General features: G+C 31.1%; 1 protein-coding gene across 4 annotated transcripts in view; it reads left to right on the plus strand.

Moving 5' to 3' along the window:
* Window positions 1-14356, plus strand: part of Lmpt (four and a half LIM domains protein limpet) — a 527685-nt gene that overhangs the window by 362959 nt on the left and 150370 nt on the right. The window lies entirely within an intron of this gene.

Consider the following 14356-nt stretch of genomic DNA (forward strand, 5'->3'; position numbering starts at 1 on the left):
ACGAAGTTTGAAAGGAGTTTCGTGCGGACCCAAGCTCTAATGTAAAGGTCATTTAGGAGTCAAAAATGACGTTTTCGAAAAAAATTTTTCAAACCAAAATTATGTTTTCTTATGCGTAGAATTGAAATCCGCAATAAAAATATGCATGTTCCATTTAAAAGAACGATTTTCCGGTCTGGATAACCCACTTCCAGTCGGAGCCGGAAGTTGATAATATCACCGATCAAAAGAGCGCATCCGACATAGCTATAAAAATTTTTCAGATCCCCAAAAATATTAATTTTTAGATTTTAGAAGGGGTGAACGGGTGGTTTTGGACATCCTGTATATACATATATTGGGTGAGTGCAAAAGTTCGTGCGGAGTTTGTGAGTAAAAGTCACACAGTGATTAGGCAAACAAAAATCTTTATTCAATCAATGATATATTCTCCATCGTTTTCTATAATCTTTTCCCAACGTTCTGGCAGCATACGGATGTCTCGATCATAAAAACTGCGCGGTTTAGATTCGAAGAACGAAGAGACGCCGTTTTTTAAGGCCTCCAAAGAGTCAAAATTTTTTCCATTTAAATAATTTTGCAATGACCGGAACAAGTGATAGTCAGATGGTGCGATATCAGGAGAATACGGTGGATGCGTTAAGACATCCCATTTCAGGCTCTTCAGTTTGCGCAGCGTCTTTTTCGAAACGTGTGGTCTGGCGTTATCGTGATGAAAGACGACTCCCTTGCGATTTGACAAAATCGGACGTTTCTCTTTTATTTCTCGATTCAGATTGGTTAATTGGCGACAGTACTTGTCCGAATCAATCGTTTCGCCAGCGGGGAGAAGCTCGAAATAGATTATGCCTTGCAATCCACCAAACAGAGAGCATCACCTTCATCGGGTGCAAACTGGCCTTTGGCATTGCGTCACCATGCTCACCTGATTGTTTCCATGTCCGTTTGCGCTGAACATTGTTGTAGAGGACCCATTTCTCATCGCCCGTCACTAGTCGATCCAAAACGACTCGTTATTGAGCCGCCCGAGTAAAGAAACGGCTGCAGAAATTCGCTTGATTTTGTTCTTCTCGGTCAGCAAATGGGGCACCCATATATCGAGCTTCAAATCGAATCCCATCTTTTTTAAACGCCGAAAAGCGGTTGATCGGTCAACGTTTAGTGCTGTAGCAACTTCTTCTGTTGAAATTCGCGGATTATTGAGCACTAAAGTACGCAAAACATCGTCATCAATGTCAGAAGGTCGACCAGAGCGTGGCTTCTTAATTAATTTATCAAATTCATTATATAGAAGAAAAAGTTAAAATTTTTCATTCTGAATCCATCTATATATAATGTTTTATATTTAAATTATACGAACATTACAATTTTATAAGTGGAAATAATACCATAAGCGAGATGCTGAGCTCGGTAACGTCCTTAAGCTTAATTGCTACATCGCTACAACGCAAATGACGAACATCTATTTACATCTTTTGGACGCAAGTATAAAAATAATTTGAAACATAATACATAAACTTAATATTGTACATCAACGTAACTTATCAAAAATCTTTTTTACATTTGTGTCATTCTGCAACATATTCACTTACAGAAGTTTATTACTGACTGTAATAAACTGGCTGGTGATAATAAGTAATTTTATTACTCATACAAGTAATTTTATTATTCGTATAAATAATAAAATTATTTATTATCATTTTAAAAATATACTATTGCAATATCTATTTTTCAAATATGCTATGCAAATATCTGTTCTACAAATGTGCCAAATTTTCGCTAAAAATCAGAGACACACATTTCGCGGATGTTCTTTGTTAGTAGAGTTTAATAATAATAACAATATGATATTTTATATATTTTTATATGATTTTATATATATATATATATATAAATTGATTGTATAATGTTCTTTTTACTCAAATAACGTTTAGAAATGTCTCACTTTAAATATTAATTTAGAAATAATACGCAAAACTTGACACTTTACCAACGTGAGAATTGGTGGATGTCAAATAGATGACTGTTTGAATACTAATAATTGTTACGTCCACGTAACTCTTCCATGAAATAATTCATAGATGCTGCTTATGCCTTCAATGATTATTGATTATCGATTAACTTTGAAATATCATACTCGCACGGTGGATTTTCACCGCGCGCTTATAAACCAAATTTCTTACGCTTGATAAGGAATAGAATTCGAGCTGGACATCGATAACTAAGAATCATCTTTCCCCTTTTCTTATCTAAGTGATGTCAACTCACGCGGGAGTTTCTCACCATTATAGGCTATAAAAGCAGGCAACGACACAATAGTGGAGCTCATTTTTAAATTGCTCTATCACACATTTATTTACCATTTATTGCACGATTTATTTCATTAATTTAGACATTTCTTAAGCGAGTCCACACACAGAAAATACATTTTAACATTTTGATCAATTATTGCGATATCTTGCGATAGTCCTTTACGAAATAATATTCTTAATTATTTGCTTGAGGTGAAAAGACTCTCAACTATAAAAGGTAAAAATTATTAATTCGGTATTTAAATATTCGTCTTCTCAGATAAAATCCTAAAGATCCTCCGGTTTCATTCCGGTTTAATATAATTCACACAAACTTGTCCGTCCCGAGGTAAATTAGTTAAATCTATTGACCTTAAAAAGGACAAACACATAAAGACTCGCAATCGCGACGTGACATAATATATTTATAAATATTTCATCGCCTGTCGGAAATTGTTGACAATCCGATCTTTATTTAGAGATGTAACGACTTATATGAACGCTTGTTAGCAACTAAAATTATCTAAATATTGAGAATAAACTTAAAGCATATTTTATATTAATTTTATACTCATATATGTTATCAGTTTATTCTTGTTGTAAAATCGTGATAAATAGATTTTATATAATCCACAGTACAACAATCTTGCAAAGTTGTTGTTACGTATCTAATTAAACATGATAACATGTTAAATGCTTTTCATTTAATGTTGCAAGTCGACACAAGTATCAATCTTTTTGCTGCTCATTGTATATAGAACAGACACAGAAAGACGCTTGTACCGACTTGTGTTATTCAATGTCCCATTAATGACGTAGCAAAGATGTATTATATTGTTGCATTCGCGCTTTCGGAAACAAGCTTTGAAAAAGCAAGGCATTCGATATGTCGAAGTTGGTTTTGAGAAGCTAACCGTTCTCCTGAACTACGAGTCAATAAAAAATAGAGAAGCGGCAGCTGTCGAACCAAGCTGACGTTTGGTGATTCGGTTCGTGAGATTCTGTCGTATGAAAGAGAAACTGTTTTAATTTATCGCAAAGCTTGTTCGTTACGCTTAATTAAACACTTAGTTTTTTTTTATTAAACCACAAGTTCAATTTATTTGCCCACTTCCGGATGCGGTTGTGCGAGTGAGCGCAATAATATGTATGTCGTAAACATAATAGCGTTATTATGTCATCATGATTAATAAGCTTGTATATTTTTATTATATTTTCTTGAATTTAGTTTACGAATTAACTTTTTGAAATAAGGAACAGTTTAGCTTTATTCTCATTTTTCTATTATGATCTCATGCTTCATGTTTTTCCGGTTTCATTCCGGTTTAATATAATTCACACAAACTTGTCCGTCCCGAGGTAAATTAGTTAAATCTATTGACCTTAAAAAGGACAAACACATAAAGACTCGCAATCGCGACGTGACATAATATATTTATAAATATTTCATCGCCTGTCGGAAATTGTTGACAATCCGATCTTTATTTAGAGATGTAACGACTTATATGAACGCTTGTTAGCAACTAAAATTATCTAAATATTGAGAATAAACTTAAAGCATATTTTATATTAATTTTATACTCATATATGTTATCAGTTTATTCTTGTTGTAAAATCGTGATAAATAGATTTTATATAATCCACAGTACAACAATCTTGCAAAGTTGTTGTTACGTATCTAATTAAACATGATAACATGTTAAATGCTTTTCATTTAATGTTGCAAGTCGACACAAGTATCAATCTTTTTGCTGCTCATTGTATATAGAACAGACACAGAAAGACGCTTGTACCGACTTGTGTTATTCAATGTCCCATTAATGACGTAGCAAAGATGTATTATATTGTTGCACTCGCGCTTTCGGAAACAAGCTTTGAAAGAAGCAAGGCATTCGATATGTCGAAGTTGGTTTTGAGAAGCTAACCGTTCTCCTGAACTACGAGTCAATAAAAAATAGAGAAGCGGCAGCTGTCGAACCAAGCTGACGTTTGGTGATTCGGTTCGTGAGATTCTGTCGTATGAAAGAGAAACTGTTTTAATTTATCGCAAAGCTTGTTCGTTACGCTTAATTAAACACTTAGTTTTTTTTATTAAACCACAAGTTCAATTTATTTGCCCACTTCCGGATGCGGTTGTGCGAGTGAGCGCAATAATATGTATGTCGTAAACATAATAGCGTTATTATGTCATCATGATTAATAAGCTTGTATATTTTTATTATATTTTCTTGAATTTAGTTTACGAATTAACTCTTTGAAATAAGGAACAGTTTAGCTTTATTCTCATTTTTCTATTATGATCTCAGCTTGCATGACTTCATCGTTATGCCTAGTATGAAATGCTATAATTAGACCTGTTTGACTATGCAAGAAACATTACATAATCATAGTAAAACATAGAACAAGATTCAAGATTAATTCTAATAAACCTACGCTTATTCACCTGACAAATGTTATATTTAGGAATCATGACTCGTGCTAAATAAAGAAGATAGGTAGTATATAAAAGTTTTTATATTTGAAGTAAGTAGGTTTTTTACATTTTTCCACTGATTTTGCTGTTACAGTATACACGATAAAGTAAAAAATATTTCCATGTACATAACGCATACCGTCATTTGTTTCATTCCAAATATAATGTCAAAGATCCTGACGTATAATCGACAGCGTATATTCACCTATTAATCTGAAGTTGTTCTTTGATTCTTTCTCTGAAAGAATCTTGTCTACAATCAATAATAATTTATAAATATTATAAAGGTTGTCCTCTCGGCAAGTGACATACGACTTTGCAAACAAAAACATTTGTTCTTCAGATTACAATGTAACTTCTTCTTTATGGATTGCATATTTTCCTTCTTTATCTTGAATCATTCCTCCAGCGTCATATCCCGAGAGTTTCATATGCTCTTCCGCTTACTTACGTTTCCTACAGTTCCGTAAGCCTCTTTGTATCGCGGCCCACGAAGTGACCTGTGTTCCTCGTTCTAGTGAGAGATCAAGCGGCACAAAGGACATTCCATCAAATTCTTTATCACGTTACAAACGTTCGGAAATGGAAAACATTGTTATAACCCTTAATCAATAACTATGGCAATGGTGTAGGCGATTACTATCCGAGAATATGTATGACAGACGTTTCAGAATATCTTATTTGCTGTTTTGATTTAGATACAACGGCCGCGAGACTCAACACTTCATGCAAGAAAATTGTATGTACGCAATACTGATACTGATTCAGCGGTTTCTTAGCGAATGTTAATAAAATGTTTACAAGTGTGCTTGAGTTAGAAAATGTTGCCGATCTAAATTTGTAGATATAATGGGCCACGAGCATTTCTTTAAAGTTCATAACTGGAAAGTATAATATTATTAAATGATCCTTATAAGAAGAAATATAATATTCGCACTTGATATATTCTACATTAAAATCGTCAAAACAAACTTTTAATTTTTAAAATTATGCAAAAAGAATCTGTCGTTAGAATTGTTTTTATTCTAGAGAAAAAAGTTGGTGAAAAATGCTTCTAGCGTGTTTAAATTATTTGGATTATCATATACATACACAACACACACACACACACACACACACAATGTCGTATGGCGATAGATGTGCAAAAAATATTGCAAATTAAATATCCAACATGCAACATGCAACTGTTATATGTATAACATTATCGCACTTATTTCTATATTTCAAAAAATTAATATAATTGTTATCGAACAAATGATCATTTTAACTTAAATTCACACACAAATGAGAAACGTAAATCAATTTGAAAAATGTAATCATTAAAGGAAAATTCTTAATTGACCTATAAAAACGATTTATTTTTTACATCATTTACAATAATGTTAATTACCAATATTAAAAATACCATACACAATAATATTATTAGACGAAAAGGTGCTATTATATGACCTTCCATTCACGTTTTATACAACTTTGTCAATAATTAATATTTTTAAGTGAGAATTGAATGATTACATTTGTCACAGTATTGTTTAATCGATTATAGACTCAAATTTACGTAATGTTTATTATGTAGAATGTTATTTATAAAAATAGGGTAACACAGCATAATGGGTCGGCGAGAAAATGAGGTGATAAAAAATGTGGCCTCCCTCTAAAACTGATACAAAGAATTGATTTTGGTTAAAACAAAGTTTGGTTAACACAAAGTGTTTAGTTACGAAATTATATATTCGTTTAAATTAAATTCTTAGAAGAGGAATAATAATGAATATAACTGCAAGTTTTTAATGTGGATACTGACTTACTTATTAGGAAATACAATCTGTTAAAAAGACAGCAGTGTAATGCAAACATAAATGCAACAGTAGACTACTAGATTAGAATCGAGTTATCGAATAATTTGGTATAAAAACCTCGAAAAAGAGACAGCATTTATCAACACTCTTATAAGGCCACATTAGCAAAATGTCATGTTATTTCATTTAACTTTACGTAACTTGAAAAATGTACAGCCGAATAAAATGTCAAGTAACAGACAAAATATTCAATTGTACATATATTCGTGTGATAATACGTTCAAGTTTAAAAACAATGAGGAAATGTTTAATTAAATTCTAAAATATACCATGAAAAACATTTCGAAATGCTTGAAAATAAAAATGCGTTGTAAAAAGTCCTAGCTATTGTGTATTGATATATTAGCATCACTGCGTTAATGGCGAACTACTAAATAAATTCCATAAGTAATATCTGGAACTTGCTACCTAATGAGAAAATATTGGGAGTGGCCATGATATCAACATAGGCCATAATATCACCTTCTCCTCTGTAATTATGGTTTAAGCGTTTCCACATGTTCAATAATGTTTCTATAAGTTTTCGTATATAAATAATTAAATATTACGAAAGAACTGATATTTGGACTAAGAATCCTTGTGTATCTTTTGACTCAAATGCTTATTCGCATAATTATAAAATGGTATTTCAGATATGTAAATGGAAGAAAATTTATGTATTTTCATTATTTTATCTTAAGCCTCGACATGCAACTTAACTTTTAGAAACAGTTGAACAGTTTTGGTTTATTATTTGTGTCGCGAATTCAGCTCACACGTCTTCGTTACAGATCTACTCGCTCAACAAACATTATACAATAATGACATAAACGTAATATGTTTCAATTCGAATTCAAGTCTAAACCTGACTTAATAATTGTGCTTGCGTATTTTAAAAATGTTATGTTCGCTAGTTTCCATTTATAATTCTGCTCCCATCGTAATAAAATCTTTATTATATCTATCTAAGTGGTATACGAAAATTATATAATCTAAGCAAACTGTATTTCTGTGGAAACTTTGTTGAAACTAGAATATGCATGAAAAATCTACTATTTCTCTATACACGGTGTAAGTAGAGTCATTTGTAGCAGAGTCTATCTAAAAATACAAATACCGATGATCTTGCCGTCAGACAATGTGTTTATACTTATAGATTTTCTTTTCTAAGTGAACCTAATAAAAATTCACAAGTCTTCGCAAGTTGTAATAACCTTACCGAAATAAAAATATAATTATTTTTTTTAACAACCACTATTTTTTTACTCCCAATTTAAACTGAATAGTTTATGTTATTCCAGTTTTGATAGATAGTTATATATTGATTAGGATAAAATAATACCGAACCACTCTCCTCGTTTCTAAGAAACACGAATGGTCTAAGAAACACGAATTAATTTTTTTCATTAATAAGAGAGATATTATATGCTGGTTTATCAATTCTTTTACACATCTTACATTATTATTCACTTTACTTTCCAATTGACTGCGGGAACTAACAGATGGTTTTGGCATTATAACTCTAACAGAAATTTATTACTGGCTGTAATAAATTGGCCAGTGATAATAAGTAATTTTATTACTCGTATGAATTGTTTAATTTTTTCCAGATGTGTTAAATATTATAGTCATATTTGGCATTGCATAGAATATCATTGTTGAAACTACTATTAGAGCATATATTATAACATTCAAAATGAAGTACTTTAAAATTTTCTCTACAGTTTGAACAACATTCCCAAGCCAGATCTATTCTATACTAGTTGTCCTATCATTACAATAACCAGTCTAGTGTATTGTGGAAATTCATGCAGAAAAATTTTTCAAACTCTCAAAATTTGCGTCTATTAATAAAATTTTCGGTTATAATATGAATGACGAATGTATTGTATAAACTTTTCTGTTGTCTTCGATTTAACTGTTGAAAACAATGGACGATATACGAGGGTAGTCCCAGAAGTACCTGACCTGACGTATAGATAGCGGTTGTTGTTTAAAAAGAATGACTATGGTAGAAAGTACCAACCTTATAAAGCTTAAGTTTGAAGTTTGACGACGCTACGTTGTTTAGTATTTGTTTGGCAGCCATCAATAGTGAACGTTCTCAGTGAATTTGTAAACATGGAAAAAATTGGTCATCGTTATGTGATACAATTTCATTTGAAAGGTCTTAGTCCAACCAACATCAAAACGGAGCTAGATTCTACTCTGGGGGAGTCTGCTCCTTCGTTTACAACAGTAAAATATTGGGTGGCAGAGTTTAAACGAGGCCGTACGAGCTGCCAAGACGAACATCGCAGTGGTCGACCAAATGAGATGACCACGCCAGAAATGGTGAAGAAAATCCATAAAATGGTATTGGATGACCGTCCACTGAAAGTACGCTAGTTAGCAGATATAGTAGGCATTTCAAAAAGTGCTGTACATCGCATATTGACTGAAAATTTGGACATGAGAAAGCTGTGCGCAAGATGGGTACCGCGATTGGAACAAAAACAGCGTCGTCAGGAAGTTTCAATCGAATGTTTGGCGAAGTTTCGCAGCAATAAAGCCGAGTTTTTCCGTCGATTCATAACCATGGATGAAACATGGGTCCATCACTTCACACCTGAGACGAAGGAACAGTCAAAACAATGGACCAAGGTGGCTTGATGTCTATTTTGAGGAGCTCGACGATTCCCACTATAAACAGGGTATCGAAGCTATTGAACATCGCTGGGAAGTGTATTGAGCTAAAAGAAGATTGTGTAGAGAAATAAAGATATTTTTTCCCAAATTTTTTGTGTTTTCTTTGTTAGATCAGGTACTTCTGGGACTACCCTCGTAAGTTCATTATTAGCATCTTATTATGAGCTGTGTGAACTTGACACCCGACGTTTTAAAAATTAACTTTTTTGCATAAAAAACATTAGATTTTCGTTTGTAGTTGTTTGTAGTAACAATAATTTCATTTGTAGTTTGACTGTTTAAAAAATATAAAAATTTTTTAAAATAACACCCACCCGACTTTGAGATATCTCAAATTCGCTTTTGTTTCCGTTTCGTTTGTAGTTGAACCGTTCAAAAGTTGTAACAATTTAAAGAAACCCCCAAGAGGCAATTCTGTCAATTTTTGAGATATCTCAAATCTGCTTTCGCAGCCTTCTTTAGAATCGTTTGTAGTTGTTTGTAGTGCTCTCCGTTTCGTTTGTAGTTGAACCGTTCAAAACTTTAGAATCATTTGTAGTTGTTTCTAGTGCTTTTTGTTTCGTTTGTAGTTGAACTGTTAAAAAGTTGTAACAGTTTGAAGAAACGCTCAAGAGGCAATTCTATGGAAGGCTGCGAAACTGATTTGAGATATCTCAAAAATTGACAGAATTACTTCTTGGGCGTTTCTTTAAATTGTTACAACTTTTAAACAGTTCAACTACAAACGAAACGGAAAGCACTACAAACAACTACATACGATTCTAAAGAAGACTGCGCAAGCGGATTTGAGATATTTCGAAGTCAGGTGGATATCATTTTTTTAATCTTTTATATTTTTTAAACGGTCGAACTACAAATTAATGTTACTATAAACAACTACAAACAAAAATCTAACGTTTTTTATGCAGAAAAGTTAATTTTTATAAAGTCGGGTGTCAAGTTCACACAGCTCTTATTGTGTCCATATATTTCTGTCTCAAAGGTTAGCGTGACTTTTATAATCAAATTTTCTGGCATAAATTACAGACTGTTTACTTAATCGTGATATACTCATTTGCTAAAAGATTTAAGAGTGTTTATTTTTACACGTTTGGAGACGCACCCGAAAACCAAAAATGAAGGATGCATTACTAAAACATAACGGGTCTATTTGTGTTTTATTCTATAGTGACATTCCTCTATACACGTAATCGAGTAATATGCAATAACTTGTTGGCCAAAACTCCACAGAATACAACCAATAAAAATGTGTATTTATCAAGAAAATTAGTAAAGTTTAGGACGGAAAAAATAGTAAGAAAAGCTGAACAGGATAATAACAATGTCGGTTGTTTGTAGCTCGGACATAACTTTCGTGGATGTGACAAAGAAGAAGGCAATTAATTAATATACTAGATGCCGCGAAAGTTCGTCTTTATTAATTGCGAAAAGATTTAAACAAAAATTAAATTATTAAAGTATCAATAAGCAATTAAATACAATAGGAAATAAAAGTTGGTCATCAGAAAAGAGTCCAACATTTATTACAATAATTATTAATACTCAAATATGCATCTTTAATATTTGTAAAAAATAATTCGATGAGCAATATTTATCCCACCAAATTCTTAATATCCAATTATTCACCAATTATTAATACTCAAATATGCATCTTTATTATTTGTAGGAAATAATTTAATGAGCTATATTTATTCTCTAATTTACCAATTCAATAACAATTAATTTGAAAATAAAATTATTCTATACTAAATGCTCTATCGTAATACGATTATACAAAGGACGAATAAAATATACATACATACGACCTTTATTATCCTAGTCGATTTATACGTAAAAAAAATGACAATAAACTCTCAGAGGAAAGAAATAATAAAAGCATTAATGTTATTTTAAATTACATTGAAATATGCATAAGTTACTTTTAAAAATATACATGCACAATTACCTTTAAAAAATCTGCCTAGCCTGTATTATATACGTATATGATATAAATTATTCATAGTTATTAAATATAAGTATTATGATATATATATATATATATATATATATATATCATAATACTATCAGATTGACTATATAATATAATTTTATAACATTAAATATTTACAATCATATTAATGCTATGTGCAGTCGGTTCTGTTGGATTATTTAAGGTATCATAGATAATTAAATGCTGATTATGATAAAATATAGAATCCAAATAGTCTCTGCGCGGTCTAAGAGATACAAAATTATTATTTTCATTGACAATAGGTTTATTGTTATATAATTTCAGTGTATTATTTATTAATTGTATATTTTCATACGCTATGTGCATTGACTTAGTCGTTAAAATTAACGGACAATTTTGACTCTGAATCGCTGTTAAACATTCTCTTATTTGTTGCATATCCCGAAAGTCCACGTCAAATGCCATAACTATGTCCGGTGTCATGTAAAACGAACATTCTGAATAATCAGTATATGACATACCGTGAGATAAATAGGAAAGTGTTTTCGACTTGCCGCGGCAAGTTCGACAAGTCTCGCAGATCAAAAACTTGCCATCGAGTATTCCTTGCCCTATCGTTTCAATTATTAACTTTACTTCTGAACCCAATTGATGTAAAATGATTTCCCAAGTTGAAATACTACATTGAGAAATGTTCTCTCCCGTTATAATATGAAAGATAATACAATTTTTATTATCTAATTTATCAATTAATTTAGCCTTTCGTATCCCATAAATTAGTGTTAGCGAATTTGAAAATTCATCAGTATAGATGTACATATCGGGAATCCATTCAGGTTTATCCGGATATTTCAGGCAATATTTAACAAATGTTTTTATATCGTGAACAAGGTTAATGTCCAAATGCGTCCATTCTTTTAAAACTGTATGATCTATTTTAGTATAGCTATACTGATCGAGAATTATAGACTGCAACAGCTGTTGACATTCATGCTGTTCCATTTCCGATATGTGTTTTTTACATGCAAAGATGGACGCGCAGCATTGGCAAGAAAACAGATTTCTTTGTACATGGCAAGAAAGACATGATTTCGCGAACACAAACATTTTCTTCTCGTATATCTGCAAAGGACGAGATAGCATCTTCTCAACGAGCTGTATGTTCTTCTTTTGAAAGTTGATCCATTTACTCAGATTCATGGGATTAAAATTCCATAATTTTCCATAAGTATCTTTTCTAGTTTTCTTGTTTAGCGTTAATATAGCTGTGCAAATTTCCTTATGCTCCTCTTTATGTATTAATCTGTGTTTCTCACTGCAATAAGAAATCATGAAGCAGCAAGGACACTCCTTCAGATTATATATATCTTTGCAAATGTGACAAACATTCGGATGGAAATAGTTATTATACTTTTTAAATGAAACTAACAATTGCTCACTGCTTGTTGCCATTGCTCCTACAAAAAAATATATATATACATGTAAACACAATTGAAATTTAAGACTGCTTCATTTCGTAAATTTAATTTAATATTAACTCACGAAATTCCAAATCCAGCAAATATAAGAAAATTGAGAGAGTGCTCGAGGTAGATATTAACTTGACGACTGTTCAAAGGACACTGACATAATGTCTATACATATTTGTATGTGTCTCAAGAAGTGTTGGCAATTCAGTTTATATTTAGAAATACTACTAACGAACTGTGTTTGTAAATATATTTCTAAATATTCGTTACAAGAGGAACGTCGCGAATAAGTTTGGACAGCAGAAGATATGTTAAAATTTTCAAGGTAATGTTTATTGTTTGTTGTAACTCATATCGCAAGTGATCGGATGCAGTCAATTATCTGCCAATTATCGATTTGTATTGCGAAACATTAAGAATTTTCGCATGAAAATGAGCGATATCCGGTTATCCATTAAAAAGGATCCAAAAGAATATATAATGGTCAGCGTAACTTTGAAACCTTCAGTCATTTATAAAGATGGAATTTTCAGTTAGTTGAAAGGAGACTAAATGTTATGAAATCAGATAGTTAGTATATATTCAATCAAGTTCAAATGTTTTCTTGTTCTCATTGCTCCATGATTTTTGAGTCAAAAATTTATACGAGATCATAATTTTTGCTGATTAATCATGCGAGTTTAAATAAATATCATAAAAGGTCTTCTCATAGCAATATATATTTTATGACTTTTAACGATGCTTGACGCACTATGTTCATTTATGATTATTTAAAATATTTTCATGGAAGAAATTGCAATTCTATGTATATAGCATATACTTTGACTTTGAAATTGTTTAATTGGATATTAATAATATAATATAATATAATGTTATATATAATGTTATATATAATGTTATATATAATGTTATATATAATGTTATATAATATAATGTTTCCAAATGTTTCTTTGTGTTTCGGTAATGTCTCACTTATTTGAGGGAGGAAGAGAAGAAGAACACTAGAGACTTGTTGATCAAACCATTGTAGTTAAAAGAAAAAACTGTTTTGTTGTATAAAAAAATAAAAAACATGAATATTTATTACCAAGTTGTATATAACGCGAACAGATACAAAATCTGTATTGTAAAGAATAAAATAGATATATTAAACCATAAATTTCCGTGACATTTCTGAATGTCAGCTATCAAGGAATATTTTATAGTTTTTATTAATGACACAAAAAGTTAACTGAAACCTAACCGGATCTGTCGAATGGCGATCGTCGGAAACTTTTGCATACAATGTGATCTGTATGTGATTATAATTTTTTTCTCTGAAAATATATAATTACGTATAATTTCGTGTGAAATCACGTAGAATCATAATTAACATAAGAGTTATATATATAATTATATATAACTTTATATATAATTACAGATATGTACTTCTTTATATAAATATATATATATATTTATGTAAAGAATATTATATATATATATATCCATATGTATATTATATATATTTATATCCGCACATGTGCAGGTAGAATTCATCAATCTAAGTGAAGAAGTTCTTTGCCATTTTGAATTATTAATTAAAGAAAATTAACAAATGAGTGTGTTCGTGGTACTCCAAAATAGAATTTTACCGAAAGAAAATGTCT

Source organism: Harpegnathos saltator, unplaced genomic scaffold (assembly GCF_003227715.2).
Source record: "Harpegnathos saltator strain DR-91 unplaced genomic scaffold, Hsal_v8.6 scaffold176, whole genome shotgun sequence".
In the NCBI taxonomy this organism is placed as follows: Eukaryota; Metazoa; Arthropoda; class Insecta; order Hymenoptera; family Formicidae; genus Harpegnathos; species Harpegnathos saltator.